Here is a 7,680-nt window from a genome sequence, read left to right as displayed (position 1 = left end):
TATTTTAACCCTTCTCATTGCATTGGAGAAGGGTCCAGAAATTTGTCAAAAACTTGTCTTCAGAACATGCATTTCTGCACCTCAGAGGAGGTTTTGATGAATGGAAGGATTGGATTTATTAATATTTGCATCTTAATGTCTGCTACTGATGTTGCATTTCTGTACTCTTAGTAGGTATTAGAAGTAAGTAGAAGTAAATCATTATTGCTTGAAGTTTGTGAGTAAAAATCAGTCATAAATGGTACTTTTATCTCTTGATGAATTTCTTCTTATTTGCTTAGAGTGATATACAGCTGATGTTATTTATATGTTAATGTATAAATGTGTGGTTACCATTTGGCACTTTTGTACGATGGAGTCATTTGTTCATGCTTGACATATGAATGATTTATCATGCGATATGCAGTCCACAACTGTTCTGTTTAACTTCTTATGCAGAATGGTTTATCTTAAATGGTTTATATTCCTATAGTAGCTGAATAATCTTCATTACCAGTTATTATATGAAATCTTTTTAGATCGCATGATGGAAAAGATATACCCCGGGTTAGCGTAGATTGCACATGTTGTTTTCATTAGATTTCAGCAGCTTATAGTCAAATCATGAGTTAGATTTAAATTAGCTCTCAAAAGTTCTCAAAGAAACAGCATAATCAAACCCTACACACACACACACCCCTTAGATCGGGAAGCTGGTCCCGTTATCCCCAGTCGGACCCGCTACACCAAACGGGCAAGGAGCCGCCAACCAGGTTCCCGACCGGGTGGGTATCCCCCTTGTTGTTGACCCGATTTCAGGGCCCTCAACAGGTTGGAACAACACTTTTAGGGACTTAAGAGCCCTTGGTTTATGGACATTTATGATTGGGGTTGCAGTGCCCAAAAATGTCTATAATACGTAGTTAGTGAGCTTGGCCTTAAATGGGTAGAGTTAAAGAGAGAAGAGTTTATGGATAAGAGATATGTTTGATCACCAACAAAATGGACCAGTCCCTTGTTCCTTGGGAGTATGGAGTATATGATTTGATAGGACAACCAAAAAGTTTCTAAGGAGGCCGAAATATTGATGCCCTAGCACCAAAAAGCAAACAATTAGCTATGTAATGGATAATGGAATTTTCATGGGAGAGTTGGTACACGTTCACCACTAGGATATTCATTCAGATGTTATTCATGAGTAATGCATGCAATAATTATATCTAGATGGAATTCAATAAATTTTCAATAAATTAGGGCACACTAGAAAACCCTATATCCAACATATTCCATACATTAGGCATAGAAAATGAATATTCAACAAAAGGTACACTTACATGATAACATGCAAATAGATTCCATCCATTTGATTCAAAGAATAGCTCCAAAGATAAACAAATCAGCTCCAAATGTCAAAATGCATTCATAGATCCAATTTCTCCACAAGAAAAGAAGGCTGAGTTACACAAGTTGCGATGATGATTTTCTACAATGAGAGTCTCCTCTACTTGTATCAAGAGTTCAAATGCCTAATTTAGCATAATGCCCCCTAAAATAATAAAATAATGTGCCAATCACAAGTTAGGTCACAGGTTGACTTAATAGCCAATGATGCAAGTCAAATTTTTCCCACACATGTGGGCCGTAGGAGAGAAAATGATGGCATCATCCATGCGTTAACCCTTTTAGGTCTAGCATTGCTCAGGCTTCTAGTGCCAAGATGTGAGTAGAATCCCTCTAAATTCACCTCCTAAGGGTTGGCACTTAGGTCTTTGTCAATGATCCTCATTAGACCCCAATTTTTATCTTGGGTCATAAAAGTGGTCTCATAGGTCTCCAAGTGGCCAAAATTCCTGTCTCTGATCCAATGTTGGGGGCTTTTAAGGTGGTGTTATCCCTCCCATGTCTCAAAGTGTGAGATAATCTTCCTCTGGGCCCCGAATCAATTTTCATCACTCTAATAGTGCTAAGTCAGTTAGGGGCATGTTGGGTCCATGTGCATCATCCCATAAAAGTCATCAATGTTGGGAGGCTTATATTCTCTAGAGATGGTTCTAGGCATTGAATCGACTAGTAATCTCAGCCCTTACCAGACCATTGCTTTCCAGGACTATGCAGATACTAGAAATTTTTTCCATATACTTCAATCACATTATAAGGAACTTGGAGATCCTAGTGTCCATGTTATTTCACTCTCCAGTACAGAATTTATGATGAACCCATGTCAATAGTCTTTAGGGTGACTGTTATAAAAAGGGAAAACTTCGACTTCATATTGGGCATCATGTTAAGGAAGTAGAAATCTGAATAATCGAGATTATGAGTGTTGTATACAATGAGAAGAATATTTACAACCAAACACTTGACATGGCCGATTATGTTGATGGATTTTGAAATAGAGCTTTCAGTGCTTCATAACATTAATAAAAATCACATTGAAATTTCATCATGCCAAAGTGTAGCTATATATTGGCCCTTCAATCCAGTTTCAATTAAGTAACACAATTTTGGCTAGTTTGATCTGGCTTCAGCTCAACCTTGAATGTGTAAATTCCTAGCAACCCATCCTTTTTCAAGGCCTTGTTCCGGTGGAGGTCAAGATGAAAATCAATCCTATGAATGGCAAAGATATTTTGGTTTTGCACCTTACTATCCTTTCTTCAATGTAGATACCTATGACGTGCTGGAGAGGATTTAATATTCTCTTCTTCCATACAAAGGCACCTTTTCAAAGAGGATTAATCACAACCTAGACTTTTATGAGCCATTTTGGATTTGTAGTACTCCGATACTTGTCGCTGTGGAATTGGGGAACTTATGAGGTTATATAGCTCACAAGAAACACCAAAAGCATTGGGATTATGACATCAAACATGTTACATGGTCAGCTGAGCTATTTTATGGCTATTTTTACATTATACCTCTCGTGCTCTACTTTGTCCTCAAATATTTCTCAATACCATCAGGGCTTGTAAACCTTTGGTGTTCATATGGCTATTCTCTCTTTGTGTTTATCCCTGCTACATGTTTTCTTATTATTCATTGGATATATTTAGATGGGTAGTAGTTGGTGTTGTAGGGTTGATGTCAACAACTTTTCTTCCCATTAATCTTAGAAGTCACATCAAAACTACCAGTGAAAGATGGTTCCTTATAGTGGCAGGAATATTTTTGTTGCAACTAGGGCTTGCTGTCATATTGAAACTGTATTTCTTCACTATTGTATTAGGGAAGGATTGATTAGCCATTGTTATCGATGCTTTCCATGATTTAGATTCATAGTCTGGATAAAGGTGTTGGATTTTCTCTTGGTGGAGAATCTCTTACAGTGAAATATGCCATTTGTAAAATTGTTGTTCACATTTTTGTAGTGAACACACAATGAAGATAGAGGAACGAGTCAAGAAGAAGAACAAAATGGTTTCGGGTCACTTTAGGTGAGATTTGGGTATCGATAAGGCAGTTAGCGCCATGGTGAGGGAGGAGATGCACCGCACAAGTGATGCAAAAGATAGTTATAGTATGCGTGAGAGTTGTCAAGGGATGCACTACAATGCTAGCCTTCCTTGTGCCGTAACATTGGCTAATCATAATCATTGTGTTGCAGTGCTCATTGCTCACTCTCCTTGTGCTACAACACAACCCACAAGCCCAGACTACTTAATATCATTGCACCACAACGCATGATGGGAATTGCATGACACTGATTGTTATGAATATAATTTATATTAAAATAATAGAAAATAATGTAAACAATAATAATCATAATTAATGATTAATTAACTAGTCAATAATGAAGAGGTATGTCCATAAGGAAATAACCGTTATTAAGAGGTACCTGCCTAGGGTATATAAGTAGGCCCTCACCCTCATTATAATCATCTCATATTAATTATATATACATTACTTTTCCTACTATGAATATTTATGTCTTCCAAGTATTTTGAAGAATAATCCGCTGTGTATACAAACTTTATTGGTATCAAAACCACGTTCTTTGATCCCGACCATTAGCCATTAAATTCTTCATCAATGTAGTTGTCGTCGCGATCAGAGGTTTCACTATAAGAGTTTGGAGCTTCTCCAATTCGTGAGTTGGCCTTTGGCCATAGAAAAAAAAGGAGAAAAAAGAAGAAGAAATATAATAATATAAGAAGAAAACACAAAAATATAACGTGAAAATAAAATAATAAAAAAAATTAATTTGGAAAAAAAATAATTATAAAAAGAATTTAAAAAAATGAAAAAAATCAATTATATAATAATAATAATAAAAGAGGAAAATTAAAAAAATACATTAAAAAAAGCAATATATATATATATATATATATATATATATATATATAGCCATAGTGTAACTAGCTGGAGGAATTGCCCGAAAAGTTATGGAAATTCCGGTCATATTTACAGAAAATCCAGCCAGGGTTTTTGTAAATCTAAGTTATAATTGTTAAACTTCAAAATTTTAGGTGTCCTAGAATGGTGCTGAATCTGTTTCCACCATTAAAAACATGATTCAAACACTGTCTCTACAAGGTTTTTTGAAATTGTTTTGCCCGGATTCTGACCACTTTTAACCGTCCGTGCAATTCCTCCTCCTTGACTCCACATATATAGAAAAAAAGGAGAAAAATGTACTTGGCCCCGCACATAATAGCCACAAGATTCACCGTCTGCCACATCCATCTGGTTTCTTACAACAGTTGCCCGAACGAGTCCCGCCATACGCCGATAGAGCCCACCACTAGTCGCTGCAGTTGACAATCCACCTTTGCATATATTTTCGATGGGTGCCACCACAAATACCAGGTCACTATTTTCCGAACAACGTATCATTACCGACAAAAATATTTTGGAAATTAACGGAGGACTTTTCTGTGGAGCTAAAATAAATAACAAAGGAAACCACAGTTAAATTTAGATTTCCACTCATAATCTAAACTGCCACGTCTGATCCTGGGTTCTCTCCGCTGCCATTACGTTACCGTATCCGTTAGTTGGCCCTCATATGAACAACCGCCACTGTTGAACCTGACAACTCCGTCTCCTTTTTCATTGGTTAGCCGTCTTGCTTCCCATGACATCATTAGCAACCAACAATCAACCATCCCGTTTGCTTTAACAGTCACGTCCGTTGGGTTCTTATCCATAACTTCGTTGATATATGGTTAATGTTAATATAATTATATATAATTATTATATATAATATTAACATAACTATATAAATTATATAATAGTTATAACCAATAATTATAATTATATTATAAAATTATAATTAATTAATTTAAAACAAAATTTAATTATACAAATTTAGAAAAAAAAAATTCAAAGTTATCTAGGTTTTGATACTCCCTAGGTTTTTAGTACTCCACATAAAGGAATGAGTATTAATATTAAAGGAAAAGAGCACTTAGAGCTTTCAAAATTTGCAAAGAAAATCACCAAATACAAGAAATTTGAAAATGGGGAAGGAAGGGATTTTTTTCTATAAAAGTCTTCCAATTGTAGATTGTAGATTCATTATATTAAAAGAGAATACCTAAGGGACGGAAATTAATATCGTTATTAGCATAAGTGACAAGAAAAATTACATCAATGTTAATTTGGCGAATCAACTATTAATTCCAAAGTCAAGCAGAGGAGAGAGACAAAATATTTTTGGCAAAAAAGAGTATGAAATTAATGATTTACAAATAATAAATGACCATTATGAATGCATCTCCCAATTTCGTATCGTAACTATGTTTAACTCAAAGATCGGCATAATTTTTGGTCAACCTAGGTTAAAAGAATTAGGAATGTTCATGTTAAACATGGAAAAAAAGATTTTGATGTTTCCTTATAAGAAAAAGAGGATCACCTTCCAAGACACGTCAATGAAGTCGAGATTGATATTGCCTTCATCAGAAGACTTTAAGGATATTTCGAAACTAATGTTTCAATATAATCAAAAACTATACCAAAGAAGTAGAAGGAACTTGAAGAAGTCATCTCTAGTGAAGAAAAAAAAAATTGCGCCTTAGAGATCACAATGAAAAACTAATCGAACACGTCAAAAAAGTTTAGGCCACAAAAAAAGAAATCTAGAAGTGCTTATCAGAATAAGAAGAGGAAAATTTACATTTGAAGAACCGTAATCAAACATATTAGAACAAATTCGAAGTTTAAAATATGAGGAGGATACTAAGAATAAAGTTAACAATCAAGAAAACGAAGAAGTTTTACGTCTAAGGAACCATAACCAAAACCATTTTACGCAAATAAAGAAGCTTAAAAGTGACAAGAAGTCACTAAATGACAAGATAGAATGACTTACTCAAGAAGAAGTATTAAGGCCTCTAGTCATAATAGTCCAAGTTGAAGATAAAGGAGCAAATAATGATCCAGTTAATATCACAACTCAAGAAGATGAGAAACCAATAGAAGTTAAAACATATTTAGATGTTGTAGTTCAAACAATGGAAATTCCAAGTGATGATTCAGTAGCCAACTTAGCAACAACAATACGTGAAGTAAATCAGGGAATTTCTACGCACTTGATAAGGGAAAGTTCAACCAAAGGAAATCCTTATTGACATTCGAATCACAAGAGAAAACAACTAAGTCAGTGTACATATTTGAACCATTGAGAACGAAAATAAAAGATATATGTTCCAAAGGATACTGAAGTTTGCAGAATCCAGTTCAACGGGTAACATTTCATTACAAATTTCTAGTTATTAAAAGATTCAATAGAAGATTAATCTAGGATGGTCAAATCCATTCTTAGTCCGACAATTTTGTTTATCACTCAAAGGATCATATCGTCTTGTATTAATGAAGATGAAAGTATTGAGACAATAAGATATTCGAAACAAGAAAAGAGGTTAATCCCTTTCATTAGTAAGCTTTAAGGACAAAGTTTTTTGAAGAGGAAGGCAATGTTATGAATATAATTTATAATAAAGTAATAGAAAACAATGCAAACAACAATAATAATAATTAATGATTAAATAACTAGTCAGTAATGAGGAGGTAGGTCCCTAAGGACATAACCGTTGTGAAGAGGTACCTACCTAGGGTATATAAGTAGGCCCTCACCCTCATAATTGTAATCCTCTCATACCAATCATATATATATTACTTAATATACATTATTTGTCCTACTATGAATATTTATGTCTTCCAAGTATTTTGAAGATTACTTTGCTGTGTATACGAACTTTGTTCGTTACAATGACTAAATGCTTCAAACTCTCTAACATGTATACATATCACCACTTTCATTTGGGATAAACCAAGAAAATTTCCTCTTGACATTTGCAAGGATCTGAGATTACGCTGTTATGCACTAAGTGAATTTAAAATAGATATGTTTTCTGCAATAATTGTTGGTGCTTTAACTGATCTATTTATTAGCTCCCTAGAAATCCATGGAGTATCATTTCTACTAGAAGGTGATACATACATAAAGTATGGTCTAATTTCTTGATCTATAGTGCAACCGACTGGCAATTCTTACTTGCTTCTGTCTGCATCATGGGAGATGCATGAGAGCGATCCATTGGTTCACTTGAATGCTTTGGTCCATACTAGTTGTTATGTAGATGCCACAAGTGTAGGTGATGTATATTTTACAACATATTGCAATGTTCAAGGGGTATAAAGAGGCTTTTACAATATTAGATGTAGTAGAGAAAAAATTATCATCTGTTTCCAAATCTC

The 7,680-nt window shown here is 34.5% G+C and overlaps 1 pseudogene; it reads left to right on the top strand.

Moving 5' to 3' along the window:
* Window positions 1-2,518: 2,518 nt before the first annotated feature.
* LOC149147525 (uncharacterized) lies at window positions 2,519-3,216 on the top strand (annotated as a pseudogene).
* Window positions 3,217-7,680: the final 4,464 nt, after the last annotated feature.

Source organism: Pinus tabuliformis, chromosome 9, assembly GCF_031772625.1.
Source record: "Pinus tabuliformis cultivar Carrire ecotype Pingquan chromosome 9, CPIR1, whole genome shotgun sequence".
Classification (NCBI taxonomy): domain Eukaryota; kingdom Viridiplantae; phylum Streptophyta; class Pinopsida; order Pinales; family Pinaceae; genus Pinus; species Pinus tabuliformis.
Note: the sequence above shows the minus strand (reverse complement) of the source record. Positions and strands in the feature narration are given on the sequence as shown.